This window comes from Urtica dioica, chromosome 2, assembly GCF_054948205.1.
Source record: "Urtica dioica subsp. dioica isolate 48M chromosome 2, U.dioica_male_clone48M_v1_H2, whole genome shotgun sequence".
Taxonomy (NCBI): Eukaryota; Viridiplantae; Streptophyta; class Magnoliopsida; order Rosales; family Urticaceae; genus Urtica; species Urtica dioica.
This window is the reverse complement of record NC_142757.1, coordinates 2,450,207-2,462,852: the sequence shown is the minus strand read 5'-3', so window position 1 is coordinate 2,462,852 and position 12,646 is coordinate 2,450,207.

Here is a 12,646-nt window from a genome sequence, read left to right as displayed (position 1 = left end):
GGACGTGGGCAAACCTTTGACATTTGTCGCATTTTTTGGCCCACTCGTGGGAGTCCGTTTTCAAGGTCGGCCAAAAGTATCCGAGTCTTATAAGCTTTAATGCCAAAGATTGTCCGGCGGCATGGTTTCCGCACACCCCTTCGTGCACTTCGCGGAGTGCTTTCTTCGCCTCGACTTCTGTCAAGCAATGGAGGAGTGGCATGGAGTAGCCTCTCTTGAACAAGATGTCTTCCCTCATTGTGTATTTCGGCTCCAAGCTTCTCAGCTTTTTGGCCTCTTCTTTGTCTTCGGGGACGACTCCTTGCTTAAGGAATTCCACGAGCGTCGTCATCCACGAGGGGAGCGGAGTCCCGTCAACTACCTCTACGTCGTCTCTCGAGACGTAGGGTTTGGTCAATACTTCTATCCGGACGTTGCCTTCTCCCTCCTCGCCTATCCCGGACGTGAGGCGCGCCAGGGCGTCAGCGTCGATGTTCGCTCCTCGGGGAACTTGGACGATCTCAAACCATGACAGGGCCTCTAGGTTCTTTTGGGCCTTGGACATGTACGCGATCATGTTTGGTTCTTTAGCGGCATAGTCGCCCTTAACTTGGTTCACGATCAACTGCGAGTCGAAGTGGACGCGCAGGTTTCGGACGCCTAACTTGTTCGCTAGCTCCAAGCCAACGATCAGAGCCTCGTACTCTGCCTCGTTGTTGGAAGCCTTGAACTCGAACTGCAGGGCGTATCTCAATTTTTCCCTATCGGGATTCGTGAGTACAACGCAGGCGCCAGCCCCCCGAGCTTTTGACACGCCATCTACGTGCAAGTCCCAGACCGGCCCTATCGGGCTGTTGGTCCTTTTCTTCGACGACTCATTGCAGTCGTTCTCCTTGTCTCCCTTGTTCTTGCTGTCTTTTTCACCCTCGTCAGTTGAGGGTGCGCTTGTGAATTCGGCTATGAAGTCGGCGGGGGCTTGACCCTTGATGGCGGTTCTCGGTTGGAACTCGACCCCGTACTCGCCCAACTCCTGGGACCATATGGCCATTCGAGATGAGGTCCCTTTTTGCAAGGCCTTCTCGATGGGATGTCCCGTGCGTACCACGATGGGGTCGGAGCTTTCTCGCACTCATGACAAGGGCGAGGGACAATCTCTCGATTTTTGGGTATCGGGTCTCGGCGTCGAGAAGCGCCTTGCTAACGTAATAGACCGACCATTGCACCTTGCCTTCTTCGCGTATGAGAACCGCGCTCACGGCCCTATCGGAAACCGCGAGGTAAACGTACAAGGTTTTCATCTCGCGGAACGCTTCCTCGCACTCCTCCGTCCATACAAACCCATCGGTCTTCTTCAGTGCCTTGAAAAACGGTTGGCACCTATCGGTGGCTTTGGAAACGAATCGCGTCAGGGCGGCGATCCTTCCCATCAAACTCTTAACTTCTTTCACTTTTTGCGCCGACCTCATCTCCAAGATCGCTCTAATCTTGTCGGGGTTAGCCTCGATCCCGCGGTGGCTAACCATGTAGCCCAAGAATTTACCGGACTCAACCCCAAAAGCGCGCTTGTTGGGGTTGAGCTTCATCCTGTAACGTCGCAGGATCGTGATCATCTCTCTAAGGCCTCGAACCTGGTCGTGGGCCTTGAGGCTTTTGACGAGCATATCGTCCACGTAGACCTCCATAGTTTTGCCAATTTGATTGGCGAACATTCGGTTCACCAACCTTTGATACGTTGCTCCCGCGTTTTTTAGGCCAAAGGGCATGACCTTGTAGCAGTAGAGCCCGCAGTTCGTAACAAAGGTGGTCTTTATCTGATCCGGCTAGTGCATGCGGATCTGATTGTAGCCCGAGTAGGCGTCCATGAAGCTCAACAACTCATGGCCCGCCGTGGCGTCCACAAGTTGCTCGATGCTCGGGAGAGGAAAGCTGTCTTTCGGGCAGGCTTTGTTGAGATCTTTGTAGTCGATACAGATCTGCCACTTCCCGTTCGGCTTCCTGACCATCACCACATTGGACACCCACTTGGGGTGCTCTGCCTCCCTGATGAAGTCGGCTGCGAGAAGTTTGTCAACCTCTTCACCAATGGCTTGGTACCTCTCTCCGCTGAACGCCCGTCGCGGTTGAACGCGCTCAGTCACTCTCTTGTCGTCGTTGAGACGATGAACCATTATTTCGGGGTCGATCCCTGGCATGTTGGCGTGTGTCCACGCAAAGTGATCTTTAAACTCTCGGAGGAAGGCGGCGAGTTGTGTTCGGACCTCAGACGGGAGTTGGGCGCCTACCTTGACTACTTGGTCAGGCTTGGCATCGTCCAACACGACGGGAACGAGGTCGTCCGGTGTCTCCACCTTTCGACGCTCGACCTCGTCCCTTTGGTCCAGATCTCCGAAGGTGCCTCCTTCCTCTACCTTGCATGGGATCTTGTCCCCGAGCTGGAAGACGGTGCTCACCATCTTCCCCTTTTCTTTCCCGTCCACGCCTTGAATGTAGCACATTCTTGCCATCGATTGGTCTCCCAACATCATGGCTATTCCCTTGTCAGTCGGGAATTTCATCATCAGGTGGTAAGTGGACGTAATGGCCTTCAATCGGTTGAGAGTCGAGCAGCCGATTATGATGTTGTAAACTGAGGGCTGGTCCACGACCAGGAACGACACGATGTGGGTGACCTCGAGCCCCCCCCGGTGTCCCGAAGGTTACCGGGAAGTCGATGGTTCCCTCCGTCATGACCCTCTCCCAGGAGAAGCCGAAGATTGGAGTCGAGATCGGAGTCGGTCTCATTCCGGATAGCTTCATCCTGTCCAGCGCCGACTTGAAGATTATATCAGCGGAGCTTCCATTGTCGATTAGGATTCTCCGGACTAGGTTGTTGGCGACCGGGGCCGAGATGACGATCGCGTCGTTGTGCGGGTGGAGGACTCGCGCCGCCTCTTGGCCAGTGAAGAACATGGACTCGAATGGGGTCGGAGGAGGAGCCTCATATGTGTGGTTGATGTAGTGCGCTATTTTCCCTTGGGAAAGTTCACGCACATACTTCTTCCTTTGTGTGGCCGAGTCTCCGAATTCCGGACCGCCCATGATCGATCCCACAATATGCAGTTGCGAGCTCTCCGGTTCTTCAATTGCAGCTCGGTCCGTGACGGTCACCGTCGCCGGACCCTTCCTTTCTTGCCGCGGGCGTTCTCCGTGTGCCGCGGCCGTCCCGACCGTTCTCAGGACATATTCTTTCAACTTCTCATCTTGAATCAGGGCCTCAATCTGACGCTTGAGTTGGTATCATTCGGACGTCAGATGCCCGTGATCTTGATGGTATTCACAGTACTTGCTTCGATCCCTCTTTGCAGGATCTTTCGTGAGGGGAGTTGGACTTCCTAGCTTGTCACGGTGCAGAGCCATGATCCGCTCTTGCGGAGTATTCAGGGGGGTCAATGTCGAGAACTTTCGGAAGCTATCGACATGCGGTGGTCTCGGCTCGGGGAGGGAGCGACCGTTAGGGGCCTGGCCTCCCTTGTTCCTCCTCTTTCGAGGGTCGGGACGATCTCCATCCAGGTCGTCGTGGCGGCGACTACTCTGTCCCCCCGACTTCCGGCCGTCTCGGCCATCGAGATAGTCCTCGATCCCCATATACATGCGGGCCCTTGACATTAGCTCCGCCATGTCTCGCGGGACTTTTCCAACTATAGACTTGAGGAAGTCGCTCGTACGAACTCCCTCGGTGATTGCCGTGATGGCATCCTTATCGTCGAAACCTTCGACCTTGTGAGATTCCTCGGTGAAGCGAGCGAGGTATTGTCTCAACGTCTCGTCTCTCCCTTGTCGGATGGAGAGGAGGTGGGTCTTCGATTTCTTTTGTGCCACGAGAGTGGCGAATCGTGCAAGGAAAGCCTCTCGCAGAGCCCGGAAGGACGAGATGCTCCCCGGTCTCAAACTCCGGAACCATTCGAATCCCGACCCTGCAAGGGTTAGGCTGAAAGCCTGACAGAGAGTTGCGTTCGATTGTCCTTGCATTGTCATCCACGTCTCATAGTGTTGGATGTGGAAGTTCGGGTCCGTCCGCCCATTGTAGGGGGGAATGGACGGCGGCTTGAAGTTCCCCACGCAAGGTTGCGCGAGGATTTGAGCGGCAAAGGGAGAGTATGATTCCTCGATCCCTCCGTACGGCCTCTGCCTCCCTGACTCCCTCATCTCGATGATTTGGTTTTGGAGGCTTTGAATCATCGTGACCATGTCAAGCCCGTTAGTTGGGCTGACCGCCGGTACCGCGTGAGTCGCCTATTGGCGCTCGTTGGACGCTTGGTCCACAGCGTTGGCCTTAGGTCGGCCGAGAGTCACGGCGGGGAGAGCGTCCCTCCGAGAATTGAGCCTTTGACGGAGATCCTCCCCTCGGGAATTTCTCTGCGCCGTCAGGCGTTCTCTAAGGTCCACGCTCGTCGCTCGGCGGGGCGAGGTCGCCCTTGGTCGGATCGTCCGGCGACTGCTTCGGCTATCGGCCCCATCGTCCACCAGAGTCGCTCTCTCCTCGGCGAGGGGCCATGTCCGGCCGCCTCTTGAAACCGAAGGGGCGAGTCCCCGGGAATATGAGCATGCCTGTTGTCGTACCGGTCCGGCCAAGTCGCCGTTCGCCCTCTCGGACCACGACGGGGCGAGGCTTGGTGTTGACTCATCGGTCCTTGACTCCCCCACATAGTCGGGGTCGGAGTTATCTCGGGCGGACCTATCCTCGACGTCGTAGCCGAGGAGATTGGCGATGAGCGAGCCATCGACGCCGGGACGGTCTAGAAGCTCCGCGAGCCGCCGGGCTGTGTCCTCTCGGAGCGCAGCCTCGGGGTTGTTCGCCGGGTCTCGGGGCTGGCTCTCGTTATCACGAGGTTGCCCTTCAAGACGGTGAGCGAGGCTTCGGAGACCGTACCTCGAGCTCGTCGCTCGAGTGCCAGCGGAGGTCGTAGGAATAGGACTCATCTTTTGAGAGTCGTAGATGTAGTGAAGGTGAGGAATGGAAGGGAGAACGTGCAAAGGTCGGAGGTTCGACCCCTCCTTCTAGCGCCAAAATGTTTTCGCTCATTTTCGGACAACTATTTAGGAGCACAAAGTTGTTAGACCCAAGGCCATACCAAGTGGTCTCACTTCGGCTCGAGCGTGTCGGACTTGGTATCCCAAGTCGTCCCTTAGCTGTAGATGAAGCTCACCTCGTCTCGATACCTGAAAAGCAGTAGAGAGCACGTGAACTACAAAGAGGAAACAGAGGGGTTGCCTCTATTTACCTCTCTGACGCTCAACATTAGTAAGGTTGAGGTAGAATGTAGAGGGTTTAAGTGTTTAGAGGCCGAGACTTGACAGAAACGAGCGAGTTACGAGTTCGACAGCGTTTCAGTACTCAAATTCCGATTATTGGACCGAGGGAGGGGCCCTCGTATTTATAGGCGACCAAGGGACGTTTTGAAAGTCCCTTGGCCGAGTGAGGCTGAGTCGGCCATCGGCCGTGTGAGACTCGGTCGGCCGATGGCCGTGTGAAGCTGGGCCGCCGAGTAAGATTCACTCGGCCATTGGCCAAGTGAACGCTGGATGAGGTTCACTCGGCCGTTGGCCGAGTGAATTTGGGCTGCCGAGTGAGATTCACTCAGCCATTGGCCGAGTGAACGCTGGATGAGGTTCACTCGGCCATTGGCCGAGTGAATGCCGGACGCCGAGTGAGATTCACTCGGCCATTGGCCGAGTGAACGCTGGATGAGGTTCACTAGGCCATTTGCCGAGTGAAAGGCCTGGGCCGAGAGAGTACTCAATCGGCCATTGGCCGAGTGAGCTGTTGGGCCGGCAGGAAACTCGCTTAGCCATTGGCCGAGTGAACTTGGTGGGCCGGCTGAGGGTTCACTCGGCCATTGGCCGAGTGAGCGTGATGGGCCGGTTGTGGGCTCACTCGGCCATTGGCCGAGTGAATTGTTTGGGTAGGCCAATGGCCGAGTGAACTGGGTCGGCCATTGGCCGAGTGAGCTCCTCCGGCCGCCCGAAACGTCGATCGCGTCGTCGGACCTCGTCGGGCCGATAACAGGACATATTGGTGAAGTACTAAGTTGTGAAGATGTCATGAGTAACTTTGTGAAGTTCTCATAGATGTGGAATTCATGTACAAGATTGCTGAAATGCAATGTATATCACCTCATGCTTTGTTCCTTGGAATGTGAATAAATGAACTAGTCAGTGTCCAAATTGAGTCCCGACTCTTTTGGATGAAACAATCTGACTTGTTAACTCCTCAATAATACATTGTTTCTAACTTATTCACAAGCGATAAAGGAGTTGAGGAAATAACAGCTAGAAGGGTAAAATGGTAATTTCATAAATCCCGACTAGCTGATGATATTCATGAAGGGTGTTACCGGTCGTTTTCGGAACACCGAAAATTCAAAAACAATTCAATGCCGGCCGGAAGCCCAACGGGCCCCGGCCCACCAGGCCCGAACGCCCCGACGCACCCATGGCCTGGCAAGGCCGGTGCGCGCGCACCTGCGCCCCCGGCCCTGAGGCCCCCGACCCAATGGGCCTCAGCGCGCCCTATCGTGCCGGGCTCACGCGCACTCCGCGCTCCGGCCTCCCGGCCTGCGTGCACCTCAGTACCCCGGCCGAGCGCCCCTGCTGCCTCAGCCGAGTGTCCCTACCACCTCGGCCACCTCGGTCGAGCGCCTTCGCCAGCTCGGCCACCTCGGTCGAGCGCCTTCGCAAGTGCAGCCGCTTCGGCCGAGCGTCTTCGTCAGCTCGGCCACCTCGGTGGAGCGCCTTCGCCAACTCGGCCACCTCGGCCGAGCATCGTCGTTAGTTCGGCCACCCCGGTCGAGCGTCTTTGCCACTTCGGCCATCTCGGCCGAGTGTATTTGCCACCTCGGCCGAGCGTTCTTGCCACCTCGACCGAGCGTTCTTGCCACCTCGGCCGGGCACGCCCGCTGCCGGGCACGCCGCGCCCGGCCAAGTCCCGCGCCTGGCGCGCCCCGCGCCCGTCCAGGCGACATGTCCCACGCGCCCTCCGCCCTCTTAGGCGTGAGGCCTCGCGCACCTCGCTCCCGGCCACCCGGTAGGCCTCTCTCCACAACTATAAATACCCCCCCTTGGGGAAGGACAACAGAGATCCCGTTTTTTACACAACTTACCTCCAGGTTGACACCAACACAATACTTCTCTTCTCTCGAGAACTCTCTCTCGCCCTCTTGTGACATTTCCAAGAGCGTGCACTCCTCCTCCCTCGGCTAAGAAACACAAGGAGCCCCCTCCACGAGAGGGAGCGCGCTCCTCTTCTGTGACCCGAGCTTCCGCGGCACACGCCGCCCTCATGCTTCTTGGCCCTTGAGCTAGAACTCCGAGCTACGAGCACGCGACCCCTCTAAAGCCTTCACTAGAAGTTACGAGCCAGGTCCTGCTCTAAAGCCTTGGATTCACAAAGCCTCCGAGCCCAAGGTAGCCTCCCCACACAAATTGAACTACGTTCTGACCTGATCCCCACTAAAGGGTACGTAGGCAGCCAACCTTTGGCACGGTCACACCCCCCAAAACACACCTCAGGGTTTGGAGGGTGCAGCTCGGTCTACGAGCTCCCGTTTTTGGCCCGGGCGCGATCACTTGGTCCGGCCTTGGATCGAACCGCCCGAGGTATTTAATCGTTGTTCATTTTTGTGCGACAACATTTTGGCACTAGAAGGAGGGGACTTCCCGACTTACACAGCCCAAAATCCCTTCTACAGTTCGACCCCTTTCTTCTCGACTCGAGAAAGACATGAGTGGTCAACCACCCGTTCGTTCTGAGGGCGTGAACAACCCCAAAAAACGCAACCGCGGTGAAGAAATACTTCCTGCGCTCCCGAGCGCAAGGCGATGAGGAGTCTCTCAACGACGAGAGCCCCACTCCATCGCCCCCTCCTCTTCAGAACAGTCGGGACGACCGCATCCTTGAGATGGAGGAGAAAATCCGCCAGCTGAAGATAGCCAATGCAAGGTACCACCGCCAACTGGCGGGCAAGGCTCCTGCACGCGGCTCCCCCCATGGGGAATCTGAGGACCTCATGGACGAGGGACATGATTATGACCCCGACTATGAAGGCTTGGAAATTTCGACGAACCTCAAGACTTCTCTCACCAAGGACGGGGAACACCCTATTGAGATCGAAGCCGGTCCGTCGAAAACAAAAGCGATACCGGTCTCCTCTCAAGAAGAGACCTCCCGACGATCGGCCCATGACTGACTCGGTCAAAGAGGCAATGTCAGGGAAGGTACAACAACTCGGCGAGTACGGCGCGTGGCTCGAAGCTCACACCCCCATACCGCCGGGCCGGATCTTCGAGATCGACTGAACGCCCAACGGAACAACCGTGGCGAGGACCTCTGAGAGAGGTTGAGCGCTCGTAAGGGTCACAACCCTACGGCCCCAATCAATGGGGACCCTCGCACGGCTCAAGGGTCGAACGAAAGGCGACAAGTGACTCCTCCTGAACAACGAGCGACCCCCAACACTGGTCTCGACGTCGTCACCATGATTCACAATCTTCGTAACGAGGTGCGTGACCTGCGTGAAGGCGGCTTGGCCGGTGATACATACGGGGTCCTGGAAGAACATACCTCTCCCTTCACCACCCAAAACCTTGCTGAGGTGTGCACGGTAAACTTCAAACTCCAGAATCTCCCTCCATACAATGGGAAATCTGATCCCACGTATCACGTCCAACATTACGAGACTTGGATGACGATGCAGGGCATCTCACTTGGGGCTCTATGCCAAGCTTTTAGTCTTACCCTCACCGGACCCGGTTTCGAGTGGTTTAAGAATCTAAGACCAGGGAGCGTCCAATCGTTCAAAGACCTGAAGGACATGTTCCTGGCACGATTTGCTACATCCATGGTCCAAAAGAAGACCAAGATGTACTTATTGTCAATCAGGCAAGAAAATAATGAGTCCTTGAGACAGTATCTCACTCGATTCACCACAGAATCGAACAAGGTCGACCGCTTTGACGACAGTGACGCGATTACAGCCATCATCGAGGGCTTGCGCACTGGAGACTTCCTAAAGTCCATCGTCGGCAGAGTCCCTTCTACGATGGCCGAGTTAATGAACCGAGCAAAAACCTTTATGGTGGTAGAAGATTACCTCGACGGCCGCATGAGCAGCAGCCAAAGCTCTCGCCGTCGGGATGAGTCCGGCAACGAGCCTGGAAACCCCCGCAAGAGGATAAACAAGGGAGGTAAAGCTATCGATAGCCGACCCCCTATGTCTCAAAAGCCGCGTCTTGCGAGCAATTTTAGAGACTACTCGGGTTACACTCCCTTGAACGCCCCGGTAGAGCAAATCTACGCTGTGGCGCGTGACAAGTTCGTCGCTCCGGCTCCAATAAGAGGCAACCCCGCGTCTCGCGACCGGTCCCGCTATTGCGAGTTCCACCGGGATTACGGTCACACAACCGCTCAGTGCTTCCATCTTAGGAAACAAATTGAGACGTTAATCCAGAAGGGAGAACTCAAAGAGTTTGTCCTTCGCTTGGTCGGAGCGGTAGCCCCCACCGACAACAGGCCACAACCTGAAAAAAGTGGAGGGACCAACCCCAACACCGACCGCACGGCGGTCACAGCTACGGCTGATGCGTAACTCCACGTCGTCACCACCATACTAGGTGGCTTGCAAGACGGGGATTCGGCCCGGCACAGGAAAAAGCTCCTCAGAGCTGCCTCCCATGAAGGCCTTGCCGGGCAGGTTAACCTCACCTACGAGGAACCTCTGTCCATACCTTACGAGACGATACAATTCACCAATGAAGAGGCCAAGTGAGTTGTGCACCCGCACAATGACGCTATAGTCCTTAAGGCCCAGGTGGCCAACAACTTGGTAAAAAGGGTTCTTATTGATAACGGCAGCGCGGCCGATATAATCTTTAAGACTACCATCGAGCGCATGAAGCTCAGGGGGCTCCGCCCTGTCCCAACTCAGACACCCCTGTTTGGGTTCACAGGAGAAAAGGTCATGACTGAAGGAATCATTGATTTACCAGTCACCTTCGGAACTGCCGGAGGCATCGAAGTCGTTCACATGGTCCCCTTTCTCGTGGTCGACCAGGAGTCGCCCTACAATGTTATCATTGGGCGACCCACGTTGAACAGACTAAGGGCTATCACGTCCACTTATCACCTACTAGTGAAATTCCCCACCGAAGAGGGAATTGGCGTCATGGCCGGTGATCAGACCCAGGCGAGGATATGCTACGTCCAAGGCGTGGATGGCAAGCCCGCTGAAAAAAGGGTTAACACGATCTACCAACTGGAAGACGACTACCCGTGTGATCAAAAAGATGCACAGCAACTCGGGGAATTAGACCCCCACGACGATATCCAGAGCTTGAAAGTTGACAACCCCGATGATCTCACTTCGATCGTTCTCAACGAAGCTAAACCTGACCAGGTAGTGAAGATCGGTGCACAACTCCCTCTCGCCATCAAAACTCAACTCGCGTCCTTCCTTCGGGAGTTTAAGGATGTCTTTGCATGGACGCATGCAGACATGCCCGGCATAGACCCCGATGTGATTGTGCACCGATTGAATGACGATAAAACCATCGCTGAAAAGGTACAAGCTAGACGTGCGTTCAACCCCGAATGGTACCTAACAATAAACGAGGAAGTCGAAAAACTTCTTTCCGCTAGTTTCATCCGAGAAGCCAAGTACCCAAAGTGGGTGGCCAATGTGGTCATGGTCAAAAAGCCCAACGGGAAGTGGCGTATTTGCATAGATTACAAAGATCTTAACAAAGGCTGCCCGAAAGATTGCTTTCCACTCCCACGCATCGAACAACTGGTCGACGCCACGGCAGGACATGAACTCCTTAGTTTCATGGACGCCTACTCGGGCTATAACACGATACGAATGCACGAGCCCGATCAGATCAAGACAACCTTTGTCACTGATCGCGGCCTCTACTGCTACAAGGTCATGCCTTTCGGCCTTAAGAATGCAGGAGCTACTTACCAACGTTTGGTAAACCGGATCTTTGCCGACCTAATCGGCAAAACCATGGAAGTATACGTGGACGACATGCTCGTTAAAAGCCTGTTGGCTACCAACCACGTAGACAACCTGAAGGAGATGTTCTTAATCCTCCGCCGGTACAAAATGAAGCTCAACCCCAACAAATGTGTGTTTGGGGTCGAGTCCGAGAAGTTCCTAGGCTACATAGTTAGCCGTCGAGGTATCGAAGAGAACCCCGAGAAAATCAAGGCACTCCTCGACATGAAGTCCCCGCGACGTGTCAAGGAAGTCCAAAGTCTAACCGGTCGGATTGCTGCCCTAGCGCGTTTTGTGGCTAGAGAAACCGACAAGTGTCAATCGTTCTTCAAAGAAATTAAGAAGACAGGCGGCTTTGAATGGACGGACGAGTGCGAAAAGGCCTTCCAAGAAATGAAGGCCTACTTCGGGAAACCTCCATTCCTCTCTAAGCCAAACGAAGGCGAGACGCTTTACATCTACCTCGCCGTATCTGAACGAGCTGTGAGTGTTGTGCTGATCTGTGAAGAAAATAGGGCTCAATGGCCCATCTTCTACATAAGCAAAGCCCTACTTGACGCCGAAACGCATTATACAGAGATAGAGAAGCTCTCTCTTGCTCTCCCAATCGTTGTCCGAACCGGACACCCAATCGGTAAGGCTCTTCAAAAGGGAACATCGACTCGCATGGCGATCTGGTCCCAAGAATTGAGCGAGTACGGGATTGAGTTTCATCCGAGGCAGGCAATAAAGGCTCAAGCCTTAGCTGATTTCGTGGCAGAATTCTCCTACACTCCCGACATGGGAAGAGCAGAAGACGGCTCGACCTACGACTTGTCGGCTCGAAAGAGAAAGATCGACCCTACGGGTCCCATCTGGGAACTACACGTAGACGGAGCATCTAATGCCCAAGGAGCAGGCGCCGACGTGATTTTGACAAATCCCGACCGGGAAAAGTTACGCTACGCCCTCCACTACGGATTCCAGGCCTCAAACAATGAGGCCGAGTACGAAGCCCTCATCGTAGGGCTAGAGCTCGCTCAAAAGCTCAACGTACAGAATTTACGAATACACTGTGACTCGCAGTTGATCATAAATAAGGTTAAAGGCGACTACGTTGCCAAAGAACCTAACATGATCGCCTACTTGGCAAAGGCAAATGCCAAGCTAGATGCCTTCTCCTGGTTCGAGATCGTCCAGATCCCACGAGAAGAGAACTCCGAGGCTGACGCCTTAGCTCGCCTCGGATCCGGTATCACCGAAGACGGGTTGGGAACCATCCCAATCGAGTCTCTCTTGCGACCATCCGTCTCACATGATGAGGTAGGAACGATTGAGAGCGCCGCTTATCCAACTTGGATGACCCCGCTTACGGACTTCTTGCGAAGACGGGTACTTCCCGAAGACCGCAAAGAAGCCGAAAGGCTAAAAGCCCTCGCATCCAAGTATGTGTTGAGAGGCGAAGCCTTATACAAGCACATGTATTTAACCCCGCTGCTCCAATGTCTCAACAGCGTCGAGTCGACCAAGGTCCTCCGGGAGATACACGAAGGCCTCTGTGGAAACCACGCCGCTGGAAGGTCCCTCGCGCTCAAAGCGCTTCGACAAGGCTATTTCTGGCCAACGATGAAAAAAGACGCCTACGACTGGGCGAGAAA